Source organism: Neofelis nebulosa, chromosome 6 (genome assembly GCF_028018385.1).
Source record: "Neofelis nebulosa isolate mNeoNeb1 chromosome 6, mNeoNeb1.pri, whole genome shotgun sequence".
Taxonomy (NCBI): Eukaryota; Metazoa; Chordata; class Mammalia; order Carnivora; family Felidae; genus Neofelis; species Neofelis nebulosa.
In genome coordinates this window covers 143116768-143135287 of record NC_080787.1, presented here as the reverse complement: position 1 = coordinate 143135287, position 18520 = coordinate 143116768, and the positions used below count along the sequence as shown (strand labels likewise).

The 18520-nt window shown below is 46.3% G+C and overlaps 1 protein-coding gene across 8 annotated transcripts in view; it reads right to left on the bottom strand.

Moving 5' to 3' along the window:
* Positions 1–18520, bottom strand: part of SCAF8 (SR-related CTD associated factor 8) — a 225003-nt gene that overhangs the window by 56412 nt on the left and 150071 nt on the right. For 2 of the 8 annotated variants that reach the window (XR_009263416.1, XM_058735746.1), the window contains one exon: positions 12461–13587. The exons of the other annotated variants lie outside the window; for them this stretch is intronic. The gene's annotated coding sequence lies outside the window, so the exon portion shown is untranslated. Of the gene's footprint in view, positions 1–12460; positions 13588–18520 lie in introns of those variants that run through there. 8 annotated transcript variants of the gene reach the window in all.

The window sequence follows — 18520 nt, the reverse complement described above, 5'->3', positions numbered from 1 at the left end:
AGGGGAGTCACAGCCCCCCCGAAAGTGCACGCCAATCATGATGAGGCCACTCTGTCCAGCTCAGCCGAGCCTCCTGGCAAAGCAAAACTCTAAGCGATGCATTTAAGACGTCCCTGGGGCCCTGGGAAAGAAAACCCACACCCCGTAAACCACAGAAACTCAGGCGATGGTGTCACGCAACATGGGACTCAAGCCCACAACCTGGAGATCAAGAGTCCCATGCTCCACTGACTGAACCAGCCAGGCACCCCTCTCCTTTTTCTTTTTTTTCCTAATAGAGAGAGAGTGTGCACACGTGTGTGTGCAAGCGAGGGGGGTCGGGGGGAGGGGAGGCAGAGAGGGAGAGAATCTTAAGCAGGCTCCACACTCTGCACAGAGCCCTTCTGATCTCTAATCGAGCCGATGTCACCTCATCATCCGGGAGGTCTTCCCGGCCCTCCACACACAAAGTACTGGCCGTGGCCTCCCCTGCCCCTTTCCCATTCCTCCCTTACCCTTCTCCCTTCTCTCTGTAGCACCTGTACCCACCCAGCGGATCACATCAACGCACCTCTTCCCGCTTGATTAGAAGCCCTGCGAAATCAGGGACTTGGCTTTGTACACCGTTACGTTTCAGGTACCAGATGGGGCCTGCCCTATATGACATGCGATCTTGTAACTGAATCGGTAACATTTGTGGAACTCTTGAAATGAACAAAACGCCGCCCTCCAGGTGGGTGGCGGAGACAGAGGTAGAGGGCTCAGGCCACGAGTCCTACTACCCCCTGCGCGCACGCTGCCCCCTCGCCTGGGGCTCCGAGCTGCTCCCTGCTACGCGGCTCCCCGCCTGCCTGCCTTTGCTCTGGCGTTTCCTGCCCCCGAAACCCCAGACCACCCCTCTCCGTGGTCAAAGTGCAGCTTGAACGGCAGCTCTTCGCGAATCCGGTTCCATCGCTCTCCCCCACCTTCGAGATCCTGACTCTTCCCCCCGCAGCACAGCCCTTTCTGGTTCCTCTAGTAAACCGTGACCTCGTCTTCCCTTGTAGAAGTGTTACGATGGCCCTCGCGACCATCCCCGGGGCAGGGCCTCTGTGCTTCCTTACCTAACCAAGTCACTTTTAAGTCTTGCCTTTTTTCTAGAAATAGCCAAGTTGTCAATTTGGCCTACGATTGAACAATATTTCTGTGGGCGGTTAGAGTCCAGACGCCAAGTCAAAAGCTGAACGGGCACTCCGAGGCTCCTGGCATTTACTTGAGCAACAGAGACCCTGACCTGCCAGGTGACATGAGTCATGGGCATATTTGGGACTAAATACCAGGCACTCTGTCACTAAACCAATATTCCCATGATCTCAGTACACGCTGCCTGACAGGTAGGAGACCTGAAAACCATATGCTGTCCTCAAGATCCGAAGAGAAACAAAACAAAAAAACACCCGGCAAAGTCGAAATTAGTGTTTAATAAAATGCAAACAAAACATCTCGTCACCTTTTTTTTGGTTAGAATATGGCAGCCACAATCTTATCTGTCTGATAGGATATGAGCCGAGAGCCTTCAGAATAAAACTACGGGCTTCCAAAGTCTCGAAACAGCCACGAGGGCAGGAGCACACAGTGTGGCTGGAGTTCTGAAAGCCAGGGGTTGTATGGAAAGGAAGGCTGGAGAGCTCACCACAGGCCTGTGTGGGTCCAGCTCAGGGCTCTGGGCTTTATTCTCAAGAGCAATGGGAACAGGGGTGTGGGTGTGTCCGTGCGTGATGTGTATTTGCACAATGAGATTTTGCACGTTCTGGAAGGTTCCTTTGAGGTCTGGAAAGGAAACTGAAGGAGGCCTGCGAGGAAGGTATTGTAATAATTCAGGGGAGAGGGGACGGTCATTTGGATTAGCAAACACAATGAAAATAAGGAGGAGAGCACAGATTTAAGGATCTTTTGGTCTTTCCTAGGTACACTCCTTGGGCCTGAGCTTGGACCCTTACACGGAATTCTGTTTCACAGTCGACAGTGTCCTCGCACTGTTCAAGCGATACTCCAGAATATTTCATGTTCCCCTCGGGGCTGGAATGAAAACACTGGCAGACCCCAAGGACAAAAGAGAAAATTCCATTAGGACATAATTCAGGCTTGGGATTATAGTATGCAGTGGCTTGGATGGTGGCCCCCAATATACGTTCATGTCCTAACCTCTGAAACCTGTGAACGTGACCTTATTCTGGAAGAAGGCTCTTTGCAGATGTGCTTGCAGATTTCTAGACAGAATCACCCCGGATTATCTGGGTGGGCTTGAAATCTAGTGACAAGTGTCCTTATGTGAGAAAGAAGGAAAAGAGACGCAGAGAAGAGGGGTGGCAGGGGAGGACAGCGGCAGCCCTGGGAAACTGGCACGTGGAACAAGACAAGGACAGGATGCTCCGGGAGGTGCCCCAAACTCCCTTCCTCATCTGCGCTTATCCCTCACATACCAGAGGCCCCCCAGCATGAGGCTGGGCACCCGTGACCTGAGATCTGCTGTTCCCCTGTGCCAGGCTCCGCATGACCCTCTTCCTACCCATGGAGAGCTCACTCTGTGGCCTTTTGAAGCAAAGCGGTTAGGGGAGGGAGCGCAGGGCCTTTGAATGGAGGAAGGGAACAGATCCTGTCTTGGGGAAGAATTTGAGAGAAGGGCAGAAGGGGATTGGAGAGGTCAAGAGCACCCACAAAGCCCTAGATAAGCTTGAAGGAGATGCTTTCCAGGATCTGAAAAGGAATGTCCTTAACCTGTCCATCTCCCCAGTACCTTCTCCACCATCTCACCATGCTTCTAAAACCTGGGCATAAGGGATCGCCCCTCGATATTATCCTTGTTCTTGCTGGCTGGGGTGGGATGGTCTGTACTGGGGCTGCTGACCGTGTTGTACAAGTTGCATACTGCACAAATGCACCTGTGAGGGGGTGAGCAGGAGCTGAACTCCAGCTGTGCTCCTCTTGCCATGCTGTGTGCCTTAGAAGCACAGAGGCTCCCTTCTGCAATATGCAGAGAGGCACAGGGTGTGCCAGCAGCAGCCCCTCCCTCTCTGGAGTCAGCCTGACCTTGGTCCCCAGCGCCAGACCCTCAATGGTCTCCTGTTGGTCTCCCGCAAGAGTAGCACCAAATTCTCTGCCCTCATGATGAAACTCTGTCCCCCAGAACAGTCTGTATCTCCTGCCTCCTTCCTCCCACGTCCTTTCCTGCCAAAGTCAGCCTCTTGTGCCCAACGCTGCCAGAGCAGCTGGGACAGTTTCTGATGGAGGAAACGCCCCAGTCCTGTCAAAATACTATTTCCCCTATTTCCCGGGTGCGGAAATTCCTCACACCCTTGGCACAAGAAAGCTGTGATATCATGCCAGGTCAATAGGCATGTAAAGCAACCAAATGCATATCAAAGACATTTTCTAGGCTTGCCACATGGAGGGGCGGGGGGCTCTGCCAGAGCAGTTTCCCTAGAAAGTGTATTCTTAGCCATTTCGGAAAAACGCAGACTAGTCAGTCACCTTTACTCTATAAATGTCTGTACTTGTTAGAATCATTTATAATAAAAATGTGTTCTTTCTTTACTCGGGTCATTAAAAAAAAAACCAAGAAAAGTTTGAGGTCCTACGACCCAGCAGCCGATGTGAAAGGAAAACAAAAGGCAGTCATTCAAGATCTCGTATTTTCATCTGAGACTTAGGACTTGAACGGTCAGGCGTGATTCCCTCCTTCCTAACAACACGAACTGTAATTTAAAGTCACACGATTTCACAGTACAGAATGCCTTCAACCCAACAGGTGGGGTCTGTAAGACACGGAAGCTGCTTTCAAGCCTTCTGTCCCTTCTTCCTCAAAACTAACCCACTAAGCAGGCACAGCTGTCCCTGTCTTACAGCTGGGACACTAAGGCTTAAGGAGGTGAAGGTTGAAGGCCAGCGTGCAGCGGAGCTGAGACGTTCACTCCAGGTACGTTGGTTGACTCTGTAGCCTGAGCAGCTCAGCACTAGACCGTACCCTCTGCTGGGGAGAGCGGGGGTCCCTCCAAGCCTCTCCCATAAAGTGCTCTCAGTGCATCCCGCAAAGTCCTGCCACTTACAGCTCAGCCACAAGGGAGTCTTGTGTGGTAACGTTTTCTCTTTCATTGTTAAGGGGCTGCTGGCGTGGTGAGGATTTAATAGGGACGGCTGTCGAATTCCTGTATCCCGCCCCGCCTCTGTTTGGCCAATGAGCCCACGCGAAAGCTAAATTACATAAACGAAAACACAAACCACCCTTCTTCCTTTAGGTCGTTGCCTAATGCTCTAGACGATATTTGTGTGTCTCCACCCTCCCCCCACCCCCCCCCACCCCACGATTCATAAATTCAAAATCTCATCCCCAGTGTGATGCTATGTGGAAGCTTTTGGGAGGTGGTTAGCTTGTGAGGGCAGAGCCCTCACGAACGAGGTTAGCACCTTTATAAAAAGGGACTCCAGAGAGCTACCTGCCTGTCCCTTCCCCCCAGGGAGGAGGACGCAGGGGGAAGATGGTCCTTACCAGACCCCAAATCGGCCAGAGCCTTAATCTTGGAGTTCCCAGACTCCAGAGCTGGGAGAAAGACATGTCTGTGGTTTATTAGCCTCCCAGTTGATGGCGTTCTGTTATGGCAGCCTGAACTAAGACACCTACGTTCCACAACGAGTGGCCTGAATTCTTTTAGACCTGCCCACATTCCTGTTAGGAACCTGAGCCAGACTGATTCTTCCCTGCAGGTTAAAACGACGTGAATTTTCAGCAGCTACAGCAGTCTACCTCATTCCCAGCGCCTTCAGGGCACATGGAGTCCTCCGCTCAAGGGAAATGGGACCTGTGTCCTGCGTCCCGTCAGCACTGTCTGACTTGGGCTGGGATCCAGACTGGATTAGTTGAACCCGGGCTTAAACAGCCCCGACCCACCCTTGCTGCCTGAGACATGCAATGAAGCTGGGGGCCGGGGGCCGCAGCACGGAGTGGCCGCCTGAGCTCTATTCCGTTGTGCTCCTCACCGCCCTGCCCGGGGTGGGGGTGGGGGTGGGGGGTGGGGGGGGCTTTCAAGCTTCCTTCCTCTGAGTTTCCTTAATAAAATTGGTTCTTAAGTATTGGAGGATTACCAAGCTCTTTGCAAATCTGATGCAAAGCTATGGCCCTTGCCAAAGAAACATTCCAATACGCCTAAGATCTTGCATAAAGTTCAGCGTGTGCACAGCTAGGAACCCCTGGGGTTCAGGTGCCATTCAGCTCTGACGCTCCACCTTTCCAGGGTTCTGTCATGAGGGAAGGCACACCGTTAACTTCCGCTCTCCTCCCCCACGGAAGACACTTCCCCAGGGTCACAATAGGCAGAATGAGATAGACTTTCTCTCCTCCCCCAAGGTGTCTGCATGCAGGAATCACCTTCATCCCCAAAGGCATCGTGTTTGTGTTTTGTTTGTTTGTTTTGAGACAGAGAGTGAGTACAAGCGGGTGAGGGGCAGAGGGAGAGGAGAGGGAGACTCTTAAGCAGGGGCTCCTTCTCACAACCTTGGGATCATGACCTGAGCCGAAATCAAGAGTCAGACGCTCAACGGAGCCACACAGGCACCCCAGTTCTTTTTTTAAATGAAGTTAGTTTTCACTTATTTCAGATGAATGCAAGGCAATAAATAACAACTAGAGAAGAGAGACTCGTTAGACTAAAAATACAGCCAGGTGTCAGACGCTAATGGGCAACGACCTAGGATAGGTAAGGAGTGGGGAGCCCGTGACAGCCCCACCTCTGTCCTTACGGATGTGCCTGGGGCCATGGCCAGGAGCCATCAGCAAAAGTGCCATCAACTTACAGAGTCAAGCTAGCCTTTCAAAAGTGTCAACTTCCCAGATTTCCTCAGATTGATCTGCCAGGCAAATCCTGTTCCCAAAGCCCCGGGCAGACTCCCCCCATCCTGGGAAAACAGATGGACACAAAAGCCTTATCTCTGAGTATAAGGTTGTATCATTCTTTCCAACAGGCTAGCAATTGATGAACAATTCAGTTGTCGGGAGGGGAGAGCCTCCCGTGTGGCAGTAAGCCTGGCTGCCACCCCACTCCTTGTCACTTTCATTAAGCTGACGTCACTTGATCACCCGCAGTGTGTGTCCCAGTCTTGGGAATGATTAAACTTGATTCTACCCTGGGGATAAATAATGCCAGCCACCATTTCCTGTGCCAAGTGCATTCCATGCGCTGTCACGAATCAGTTAATGTACACGGTATTTTCACGACGCGGACCAGAAAGCTGTGGGCGTGATTATCTCTACTCTACAGATGAGGAAACCAGGGCTCATGGAGATTAAAAAACTCACCCCCTTCACACAACAAACAGGAGGCAGAGCTAGGGTTCAGGCATAGGCTTACCAAATCCTTCTTTCCTTTCCTCCAGCCCAGCAGCTCCCAGACTCAGTCTGCACATTAGGATCCTTCCACTTCGTCCCCCAGGGATCTTTTAAAACTCCCAACGCCCAGGACATACCCAGAAATTGCAATCTTTAGGGAAGGGACACGGGCATCGGTATTGTTTTGAAGGTAGCCACGTGATTCCAATGTGCAAGCCAACTGGGGAACCAACGCGAAGGGTTTGGAAGCGTCTTCAGCTGCAAACACTTCCCAAATAACCCAAGTGCAAATCAGGAGAAAGGAATGAAAAGGAAGCAAATTAAAGAATGAGCTAAGAGTGGCTGAAGAGACGTGCGTGAATAGAGGAATCTGTTTTCTCCATGGGTAATGGAAGAAACTTGATGAGAAGTAACTTCCCTGACGCAAGAGTAGACAACTCAAATGGGTAGGGTTCTGGTTTCTAGCAACTTGGTGTTTGTTTTTTTTTTTTTAATGTTTACTTATTTGAAAGAGAACGAGCAGGGAGGGGTGGGGGGGTGGGGTCACGGTACAGAGGATTAAAGTGGGCTCCCAATGCAGGGCTCGAATCACGAACCATGAGATCATGACCAGAGCCGAAGTCGAACGTTTAACCAACTGAGCCCCCCCGGCTCCCCAGCAACTCAGTTTTACGGGATGAACTGAATACACTGAGCATAGCTCTCCTATTAAGTGGGGTTTCTCTCTGCCCCTCTTGGGGGGAGAGTGACTGTTTAGTTGGTGTCTATTTATACTAGAAGCTGCTTTTTTATGCACCAGGGTCTGTGGCTGGCACTGCCCACACTCTCCAGACCAGTACCGTGAGCCTTCTGATGGCCCTTCTGTAACAGCAAAGCCTGGTAGGGTTATATCCAGAAGAGCATTTGTTTTAGTGCATTTATGCAACATATTCAAATTCCTTAAACACTGAAGTTTGTTGAAGAAGCCTCAGTCCTCTACGATGCTAAGAAGCAGAGTTTATTGGGATGTTATCTTGTGGAACCTTAATTTGAAATGTTTGATGGTCAAGTATACTGAGGAATTACTGCTTTTAGTTGGACCGTAAGTAGAATTTTGGCCACATGGAGCATGACTGCCATGTCTTGGCTGAAGTCCAAGAAAGGATAATTAGCAAATGATTTAGTGGTGGTCATACACTTCCTTTAGTTCATACTTTGCTTTATTTTAAGTAACACGTATTGCCTGCAAGGGCCTAGTGTTCGTCACTGAATGGAAATGCTAGAATTTCCAAAGCTTATCACAAGTCTTATATTCCAGTTGGGTAAATTCCTGTACTTAGATCTGATGGATCTTTCTGCTTCAGATAAAAGATCTGAGCCAACGATGAATGAAATCCACAACTTACTGGTTTTCTATTGGTTTTGTTTCCCTCTTTTGTACTTAATGGCAATAGATCTAACCGCGATATAACTAGACCAAAAACATGAAGTCAACCTTACTTCTACGCATCTGTTTACTGGGATAGGGATCTACAGAAACCAACCTTGTCGTTTGTGTGCTGCTAAGATGGACCCAGGAAATTCACACTCACTTCAGAGAAAATGTGGGCCAAGAATAACTTTCTAGGTATTTCTCCCCACTCTCTCATTATCATGTATCCTTTAGTTTCAGTAAGTGTAGTGTATTTTTTTTTTTTTTTTTGAGAGAGAGAGTCCATAATCGTGAACAGGGGAGGGGCAGAGAAAAAGGGAGAGAGAGAATCTTAAGCAGACTCCACGCCTCGCACAGAGTCCAACACCGGGCTCCATCCCATAACCCTGGGATCATGACCTGAGCCAAAATCAAGAGTCAGATGCTTAACCAACTGAGCCAGTCAGGTGCCCCAAGTGTAGTTTTTCTAAAAAAAATTAAAGAGCTCTTCTAAGAAACTCTGAATTCTAGTGTTTTGATAGTACAAATGGCATCTGGTGTTCTATTTATAATTTTCCCAAGACTCTAAAGCCAAAGTCATTGTGCTTGAGAGTAGTTTTTGTTTCCATCCACTTATATTTGGAACTTGTCACATCTCCTGTTGAATTTTTTTTTTTTTTAAATTTTTTTTTTTTTAACGTTTATTTATTTTTGGGACAGAGAGAGACAGAGCATGAACGGGGGAGGGGCAGAGAGAGAGGGAGACACAGAATCGGAAGCAGGGTCCAGGTTCCGAGCCATCAGCCCAGAGCCTGACGCGGGGCTCGAACTCACGGACCGTGAGATCGTGACCTGAGCTGAAGTCGGACGCTTAACCGACTGAGCCACCCAGGCGCCCCTACATCTCCTGTTGAATTTAATGCAACTTTCCTGGGTGGTGGTACTTGCTTCCTTGCTAATGTTTAGGGATCTAGAAGAAAAGAGGGGGTCCTGTTTGGAACCTGTGAGGAGGAAGGCCCACTGAGAACATATTTGTGAAATGTGGCCCCAAGAAATGTTGCTGCGAGGCCACTGGAATCGGGCAAGTCCTTGGAAATACTATACCTTTGAACAGGAGTGTTTGACTAATGTACGTGAATATAGTCCTAAGATTCTGAAAACCAAATGAACAATAAACTTGTTACTGACTAGAAAACAGCAAAAAAATAAAAATAAAAAATAAAAACAAAAAAGGCCAAAAAACAGAAGCTGTTTTCCACACTGGAATGTTGAGCTAATAACCTAGTCATTTTTAGGGAAACATGTGGCGTCTATCTGCCTATGTGAGCCTCCTTTGCACTCGTATCCTAATATGTGACACACCCCTGTCGCTCCTTTTGAATATGCAGATCCTGATGATAAGCACAGACATCATTTTAATTCATCACCCCACCTCCGATCTCAACACAGCAGCCGGCATTTAGTAAGTCCTACATTAAGTATGTGTTGGGTGAATGAAGGAATATTGGTATTTGAAGACAGAAGTACAATATTCTGATAAAAAAGCCAGAAGCTGGGAAAGAGATGGGGCCTCAGTTGTGACCGGGCCTCCCACGCAGAGCTGTGGGCCTCGACCTGGGGGCTGGTGATCACTCTCTGGGTGGGAAGCTCCCCAGCTCTTATCACAGAATCCCCGGCTGGCCTGTCCTTCCCCGTGGTCTCCCCAGCTGACCACATCTTTGGAAGTTCTGCTTCTCTGTGACCTGAGTGCATTCTGGCCACTGTGCTATGGCCTCCAGGCCCACGAAGTGCGTGCATGTACATGTGATTCCATCTACACAGGTGAAACAAAACTCTTAGAACATGGACATTTCTGGCAAAAATGACTCCCTTTCCTTCATTAGCTTTTTTCCTTTGTCCATTAGTAATAAAAGAATGGGAATAATGTAATGAGAGTGAGTGAGGTGCCAATGGATGTCTGTTAGCTGGGACTCTTTACTGAGCTTGCGTGACATGGTGGGGGATGGGGAGTGGTGCTTTTAAATATTAATGCAACTCTTCACGAAGGGTCCTTTAAGATCATATAAAACAAGAATTTGGCTCAGTCTTCATAAGAAATTTTTAAAAAATCCTCTGAATAGGAATTCCTTCCATTCAATAGGCATCTTCCCCTCACCCACGATCGCCCAGGCAAAATTTATAAAAGGTGCATTCAAGTTCCTTCCCAACTGTGCATACTGACAATCTTAGCCGACTGAAAGCCACATTTATTTCCAGAAATATGGATCATTTGGTGGATTTTAAAATTGGTATTAATATTGTACATAATATCTTCTTAGAAAATATATTTGAGCACAGTGTTGGAACTTGTATATTTTATACATATATATACACATATATATACATCTATATATATGTGTGTGTGTATGAATATATATATATATACATTCCTTTTATTTCCTTATTGCCCACGGGTAAAGTCTTTTTCTATGAGATTTTTGAAAATGCTTTGGGGGCTCCTGGGTGGCTCAGTCAGTTAGGCGTTTGACTTTGGCTCAGGTCACGATCTCATGGCTAGAGCCCCAATTGAGCTCTCTGCTGACAGCTCAGAGCCTGGATGGAGCCTGCTCCAGATTCTGTGTCTCCCTCTCTCTGCCCTCCCCTGCTCATGCTCTCTCTCTCTCTCAAAAATTAATAAACATTAAAATTTTTTTTAAATGCTTTGAAAAAGATGTGTATCTGAGAAGAAATAAGAGAAGTAAACATAAGGTTTCTCATAGATACTAAAAGGTACAGTAAGTACCTATGAGACAATAAATAAGACCAAGTCTAAGCACTTCAGTAGGCTCCCCTCCTGGTAATCTTTAAGCAACCCTCTGAAAGCCCTGCTATAAAAACGATGTGATTTGATGACAGCCACAATAGTGTGGAATATTCCCCAATTTTAAAAATTGGATCAAGAAATAGTGGATTTAGGAAAATTACTAATAATGAACGGAAAGAGGCCTTCTTCTAAAGCATCACACTCACCCACTTTCTTAACTGCTTGTATTCTTAAATCATTTAAAACAAATTGCTTTTGATAAAAGTAATCATCTATGTGCAATTTCTGTGCAGAGACCATTCTGAAGCAGATGTTACGGGGTTTTTTCTCCCCCTCTGAAGAATTTATTAACCACAAAGGAACTGCTTGAAACCATCTTATTTGAATGAGATCTCGGTATTAGAATTCAAGGAAAAGGCCAGCGTTTACTTAGAAACCAAACAACTCATACCAACAATTCTTTCTAATTGTGTAAATACCAAATAGCTTCAGTCTGTCAAAGTCACCTGATACTATTTTTTTTTAAATTTTTTTTTCAACGTTTTTTATTTATTTTTGGGACAGAGAGAGACAGAGCATGAACGGGGGAGGGGCAGAGAGAGAGGGAGACACAGAATCGGAAACAGGCTCCAGGCTCCGAGCCATCAGCCCAGAGCCTGATGCGGGGCTCGAACTCACGGACCGCGAGATCGTGACCTGGCTGAAGTCGGACGCTTAACCGACTGCGCCACCCAGGCGCCCCTGATACTATTTTAAAATCTAGCTCAAAAAAAAAAAATTTTTTTTTTAAAGCTTTCCTTTGCTGCATGCAGAAGGAAGGGAAGGAGGGTGGAGTGTTAAATATTCACGCTGCTTCACAAAGAGAGCTTGTCCAGATGCTCAGGCAGAGGGTGGTGGAGGCTTTGGAAAGGGGAATTCATCCAGGGAACAAAAGCATGAACGTCTGCCCTTGTTAGGGTGCCTCTTGGGAGTTTAAAAAGATTGCCTTGATAGTACACCTCCAGCTAAGTGCTAAGACTGCGCGTGAACTTGGTTCTGAAGGAATGATCCTTATTTCTTAAGTTTGTTTGCTATCCTACTCTTTCTCCTCCCACCCCATCCTCAGAAAGGAACCCCAGAACCTTCTATTTATTTGTCTTTTTTCTCTACATTAAGAGTTCCAAAATCCCTTTGCTTATATATGCACTAGAATGTCCACACGAATCCCCAAATCCAGGCTGTTCCCTTTGTGGGGAGCAGGTGGGGTGGGGGCAGGGAGCCAGATATGTGGCATATCTATCTGCCAGTTGCACCTTTGGCCACAGAAGAATGGAAGGAAAGGGATCTTTGCTTATTTCCATACCAAATTCAGTGCCAAGCAAGGTCTAAGCTTTCTGAATAGGCTCACGTGTTTGGATTTCTTTGGAGTTTAAAAATTTCTTACTAGAATATTGTGGAATACACAAAAATATACTCTAAAACACTGGGCAGGGAGTCAACCAAAATAGACACGATCTAAAAGCCTATAGCTGTGGCTAAATTACCCACAGCCTTCTTCAATTTTCTACTTATTTACTGGAAAATATAATCAAAATATAATTCTATTATAATCAATGTAACAGAAAATATAGTACAGTCAGAAACTGAAGAAAGCAAACACGTAATATTCCTGGGGAGGAATAATCTCTAAGCCGTGTTGCAGAATGCATCATCAGAGAGAGCCTTGGCCCTCGTAAATAGTCCAGCCTTTCCAAAAAAGAACAAAGAGTGGTTGTGCAAGTCTAGAAATCGACAGCAGTTCGGTGTAAGAAACTGTGAAAGACCCAAACCACATATGCACCTCTCTGTCTAGACACAGGGTGATACAAAGGGCTTGGCTGCTGGGCAAAGAGGAACCACGAAAGATGCGCTGAGCCAGCTACAAGACAAAGTAAATGACTAACAACCAAAATCAGTTTCAATTTTTATTATGAACGTCCAAAGTAGACAGCATACTGTGAAAGTGTTAGGTTCTCACTGATTAAGTTTCAAGAGACCACAGACTACTGTATTCCAAGCACTTTAATTTGTGACAGAGCCAAAACAAACAAAAGAATGATAAAAAATATTCTTTTCGGTGTAAAGAGTGCTCTTATTTGAGTTGCTGTTGCTGTTGTTGTTTTTTTCCCTGCAGGTATTGTGAACACTGATCATTTCCAAAACGCAAATCCTGGTCTGGTACTTGCAGCAAACTTTGATAAGCTCTGCCTGAATAAGAAGCTAAGAAGAAATGTACTTATAAAGTATGTTTACAACACAATGTAATATGCCCATTCATTGTCATTTCCTTCTTCTCCCACTAGGCTTCTCTTCTACCACCTGGGTACCTGCTGTTTGTAATAACGGGTCACTGAAGGCTGGAATGAAATACCCAGAAGACTATATTGAACCCCGGATTTCCTCCAAGCTGCATTGTTCTTTCAATGAAAGCTTAAGACTTTCAACGTTTGAGACTGTCCGAGGAGACGACTAATAAGGGATTAAAGTCACCAGTCAAGAACTACAGTCTATGCGTGTCGTGTTCAAGAAAAAAGCCATGGTTTGCTAAAGCTATGGTTCTAATAATCTGTAGTTCCAACACAATACGACTTTTCCCCCCGGCAGGGTTTCCTTGCAATCTGCCCTCTCCATCACTGGTTCTGGATCACGCTACAGCTGGAGTTGGTTGCCATTTATATATTCCAATCAATTCTGGTCCTGTGGAAGGTGCATATCTCTTACAGATGCAATATTGTTCATCTGAGTGCATCCTCAAAAAGAACAATTATGAACTGGAAACTCATAGAGTTTGTGTTTAAAATTTATAAAATTAAACCTGTTCCAACAGGTAATACAGGGAGGCATGCTTGCAACCCGTGGATTCAATCAGAAACAATGTCTGAGAGCACAGAGCCTTCTCAATAGGTAACGGCGGCTTCCTTTTAACGCTTCCTTAAACAAGATCCGATGTGATGCACATTAGAACTTTGAAGCACGTCTCATTTATTTCTACAAGGCCTGGGACACGGGAAGGTGCCAGAACGTCATTCATCATCTTGCCTGTTGACAAAAGGAACAATAACTGGTCATCACTGGTCAATGGAATAACTTTTCCTAGTTTTTTTTTTTTTTTTTTCCAAGATAATTCCTAAAGAAGAGATGATGTCAATACAACAGCAAATGTTTCAATGTTTGATGAATTTCTGTGCTTTACAATGCCATGTCTTCTTCCGGGAGGGCAGGAAGAATGAGAGTGTGCAGTGTTCATCTCTCTCCTCGTGCTGGAATTGTTCAGGAGAGCCCCCTGTCCTGGAAGTGAGCACACCCAGGCTCCAGACGCGATTCCACCAGTAACTATGTCACCTAACCTTGCCGGGCCTTCCTTCCTTCACATATACCCAAGAAGACCTCAGTGGGTGAGTTCTTTTTTTTTTTTTTAATTTTTTTTTTCAACGGTTTTTCTTTATTTTTGGGACAGAGAGAGACAGAGCATGAACGGGGGAGGGGCAGAGAGAGAGGGAGACACAGAATCGGAAACAGGCTCCAGGCTCCGAGCCGTCGGCCCAGAGCCCGACGCGGGGCTCGAACTCACGGACCGCGAGACCGTGACCTGGCTGAAGTCGGACGCCCAACCGACTGCGCCACCCAGGCGCCCCAAGTGGGTGAGTTCTAAAAAGAAGGCCAATCCAACCACATTATTGGGTTCATGCGGCCCTGCCTCCATAGCTCCATATAGACTACAACCAGGTATAACCGTTTCAGTCTGTGGCAACGGCTAGGCTTAAAAGAAGTCTCAAACTGTTAGTGTATGAAGTCAATTAAAACCGTAAGCGATAATGTGATTAAGCTAAGTGGGTATAAACTTCTGAGAGCACCCATTTCCCCATCTTTTGCTGTCTTAAGATCTAAGAAGTGTCTTTGGCGGCGGGGGGCGGGGGTATCTGCTGGTTTTCTTAAATTAAGAAATAACTGTGTAAAAGCTGAAAACCACATTAAAAAGGATAGCACAGACGCCTGCTGTAAGAACATACTACATAGCCATAAAATTCAACTAGGTGGATGTGTTTAAGTAGCTGTAACTGGTAACTTTACCAAGGTACACGTTGCAGAGGTGGGATCCACACACAGGAAGTCTGACCCTAAAAGTGATGTTTTCAACCACTATGCCAAATTACTTCACCATAGTTTGTTAAAATGAGAATGAACTGGGGCTGGAAAGTTTAATGGAACTCTCACAGACGCCCTAGGTACAACCAGGAATTAGGTTAAATATTTGGAAACTTCAGGCAATTAGTTCCCATTAGTAACAAAATGATACATTTCAGTAATTGACAAACTATATTTAGTAATTACGATTTGATCTTTATGCCTCTGTGGCTGGTAAAACTTAGACGATGCCAAAACAACCATTTATTTATGTTATATTTACTTTTGAAGGCATCCTGGTTGTTACGTGTGCTAAGAAAAATGCGGAATAATTGTTTCATCTTTCTGTGTGTTTGGCAGAAGGGGAGACACAACTTTGTGAAATGTGTGAACGATCCACACAAAACAAAATAGGCACCAAGGTATCTATTGCTTCAGATCATTCTAATATTTTGCTAGTGCGTTCATCCTTCAAATGCTGACTTGAAAGCTACTCGAGAGAAAACGACAATGAAAATACGCTCATTTTGACTATCAGTAGCTACAGCACTAGAGGAACAGAGCCATTTCCTTCAATGTGGATAAGATTTGCCAGGTTGTAACAGGATAGGCTTGTCACAGAGCAAATCAGCAACTGTGTGTTAAAAGGCACCGAGACCACACCGGGGAATAAAACGAAAAAGACACAAATTTACTCAAATTGTAGGGCGGGGACATACCAGAATGATCTAACACATGCACATACACACCAACACAGGCTCAATTTCTGTGTCTTTTGTTGCCAAGAAAGAGAAGTAAAGATTTCTGTCTTATCAAAAACATTTTAAATAAGCAAAGAGGAAGAAAATTTACTATGGGATTCTGGCAAAAATTTCTATGCTGGTGGATTTCGGGGATGTGTATATCCTAAGTCCCTGACAGAATCGCTTCAGAGCACGTAAAATGATGCATCACCAAAGAGGGTGGATAGTAAAAAGTAAACATCAAGTACTCATGCAAACAACAATTCAGAGGTGGAGATAATGGTCACAAGGCCTATATTTGGAGACTGCTGCAGTTATCAAAGTGCCTTCACATTTATGAACCTTCTGGTTCTTATAAAGGGGGACCCAGCCTACACATGAAGCAGCTGAGATTTGAGGGCTTAGGCAGCTTGTCCAGCATCACGTGGGAACGAGAGTGGCCGAGCCACTGAGTGGGAATGAAAACTGGGTCCTGATTCCCTGGCCAGTGCTCCATCTTTTCGACGAGCTGTCTCTGGCTAGCAAAACTGCGTTATCAATGAATTTGTTATTTATTATTATTATTCATCTCTTCTGTCTAGTTTTGTTGCTACCATGACCCCTCACATATTAAGTGCCTTATGAAGAAGCCCTAACCTTGCAAAGCAGATAGAACCGTCTCACCATGCCTTGCCCAGGGTCACGTGGCAAAGAGCGGAGCTGGACATCAAAAGCCACGGGGGCGGTAAGAGCTCCTGCTCTTTGCATTCACTGTGTGTGCCGTCTTGGCGTATTCTGGGTTCTGGACCACTAAGCCCAAGTGTGCATACGTGCTGTGCAGCTCCATCTTTAGCATCATAAGCTGCTTCCTTCATCTAAAGCCTTGTCACAAAAAAAGACACCCAGCTGCCCTACAGGTCTGCCCCAGAGCAGACACTCCGCATGGGTAGCTTATCCCAAACTCCTTAAAGAGCCAGCGCACTCCTTGTTAGCAGCTGCCAATGTGCGTCACTGTCCCCCATAATAATGGCTATAATTTCACAGAAAAGAGTAGGAGGCCAAAACGCCCCCTTGTCAATGAGAACATGGCACAGAAGATGACTTTTTATTTTAATTTTTAAAAAAAAAAATTTTTTTTAACGTTTATTTTTGAGACAGAGAGAGACAGAGCATGAACGGGGGAGGGGCAGAGAGAGAGGGAGACACAGAATCGGAAACAGGCTCCAGGCTCTGAGCCGTCAGCCCAGAGCCCGACGCGGGGCTCGAACTCACGGACTGTGAGATCGTGACCTGAGCTGAAGTCGGATGCTTAAGCCACTGAGCCACCCAGGCGCCCCTAATTTTTTAATGTTTATTTACTTTTGAGAGAGAGAGCGAGCATGAGCGGGGGAGGAGCAGAGAGAGAGGGAGACACAGAATCCGAAGCAGGCCCCAAGCTCCGAGCTGTCAGCACAGAGCCCGACACGGGGCTCGAACGCATAGACTATGAGATCGTGACCTGAGCCGAAGTTGGACATTTAACTGACTGAGCCACCCAGGCGACTGATTTTTTTTTTTTTTAAATAAATAAACTGAGACACAGCCGTGCCTGGAGATGAGAGTTAGTTAGTTGACGGCAACCGTAAAAGTTCTAGAACCAGTTTTCTGCAGCTCAAGTTGCCACTGATGATGTTCTTTGCTGCAACGTAATTTTGAAATGCAGTTATTCTTTTATAGAGCTGGTATAATAAAGGCAAATGGACTTAGAGGTGTCCCTATACAGATGTAACTCACTTGGGTCTGCTGGTTCTGGGTAATTTACACACGTGGCTCTCTCCATCTGTGCAAACAGCCCTGCAAATCAGACAGTTTCATGCACCCCACGCTGCAAACCAGAGAAATAAGGTTCAATGAGGTTACCTGACCTCTTTAATTAATGAACTAATGAGACTATCTGGCCAAGACAACGCGGCTCCAGGGCGGCAGAAACAGACCTCAGGCTAAGTGTGCCTGACCCCAAGTATTTTATGCCTTTCCTTTCACAAGCTGCTGCACCCCAGGTATCTGAAGTGCCAGACATGCCAATGGCCACCCCACATTGTGACCCACGTGCGGGACTGCTGAGGAGGGGCCGGTGGTGACCAGGGCAGCAGGGGAAGCACACCTGCTTCCCAAATAGCTATATCCTTTCTTACTTGCAAAAACCCTGTTCTAGAAACAGGAGCCAGGCTTCCAGGTCAATTATAGGTGTCACAGAAGAGGGAAGGAGGAGGGACCAGGCAGAGTATCTCCACAGAGAGCCCACGACAGGCGAGGCAGCTGCATGCAGAAATAGAAATCAACCTAACTTTAATTCCATGGTAAAGGCTTCGTGGTCTATTTCACGTTTTACTCCCTTAAAGTAATTGTGTTCTGATTTCCAAATCAGCAGGCTGGAAATGGCCTTAAAGCCTGAAGAATCATTTCTAAATGACAGTTGAGAAAGAGAATCTACAGAGAGGCTCTGACCCCTTTTTAATTAATCTCCTTCATTTCTTCCCCGGCAGAATTGCCAGTGATCAGCCAAGTGACCGATCAGAATTCACTGCCTTCCTCTCCCCTGTTCGCTTACACAAGGAGGAGGTGTGAGATTATGAAGCCAGCCACAGAAAACCTGCCCAGAGTGTGATCTGTTCTGGCACGAATGCATTGGATTCATCACCAGTGGGCTAACTAAGGAGGTGATGGAGCGGTACCAAGAAAACTAGGTCCTTGCAAACAGACTTTCAGATCCAAGCCTCAGCCAGCCTGCCCTGCCTCGTTGAAAGGCAAGTGCCAGAGTTATTCAGGGATGCCAGACCCCAATCTGCCTCGTCCAGCTGATCCTTCTGGTCAGCCCATATGGGAGCAGGATGCCTGGCACAGATCGGAAAGTATCAGTGTGTGCAGACATGTTCTAACATCATTGGCTAATGTTTCATTGTTCTGTAGTTAAAAACCTACTTAAAATGTGTGGAGCAACGTCCCACGTCCCATTAGATTAGAACAGTATGAAGTCTAGTCTTTCCAAGTACAGAGTGTAAGAATAATTAAAATAACATAAAGGCAATTATGCCCTATTGGGGAAGTTTATTTCCACGATGGGGGATACCCAGGGCTCCTTTATT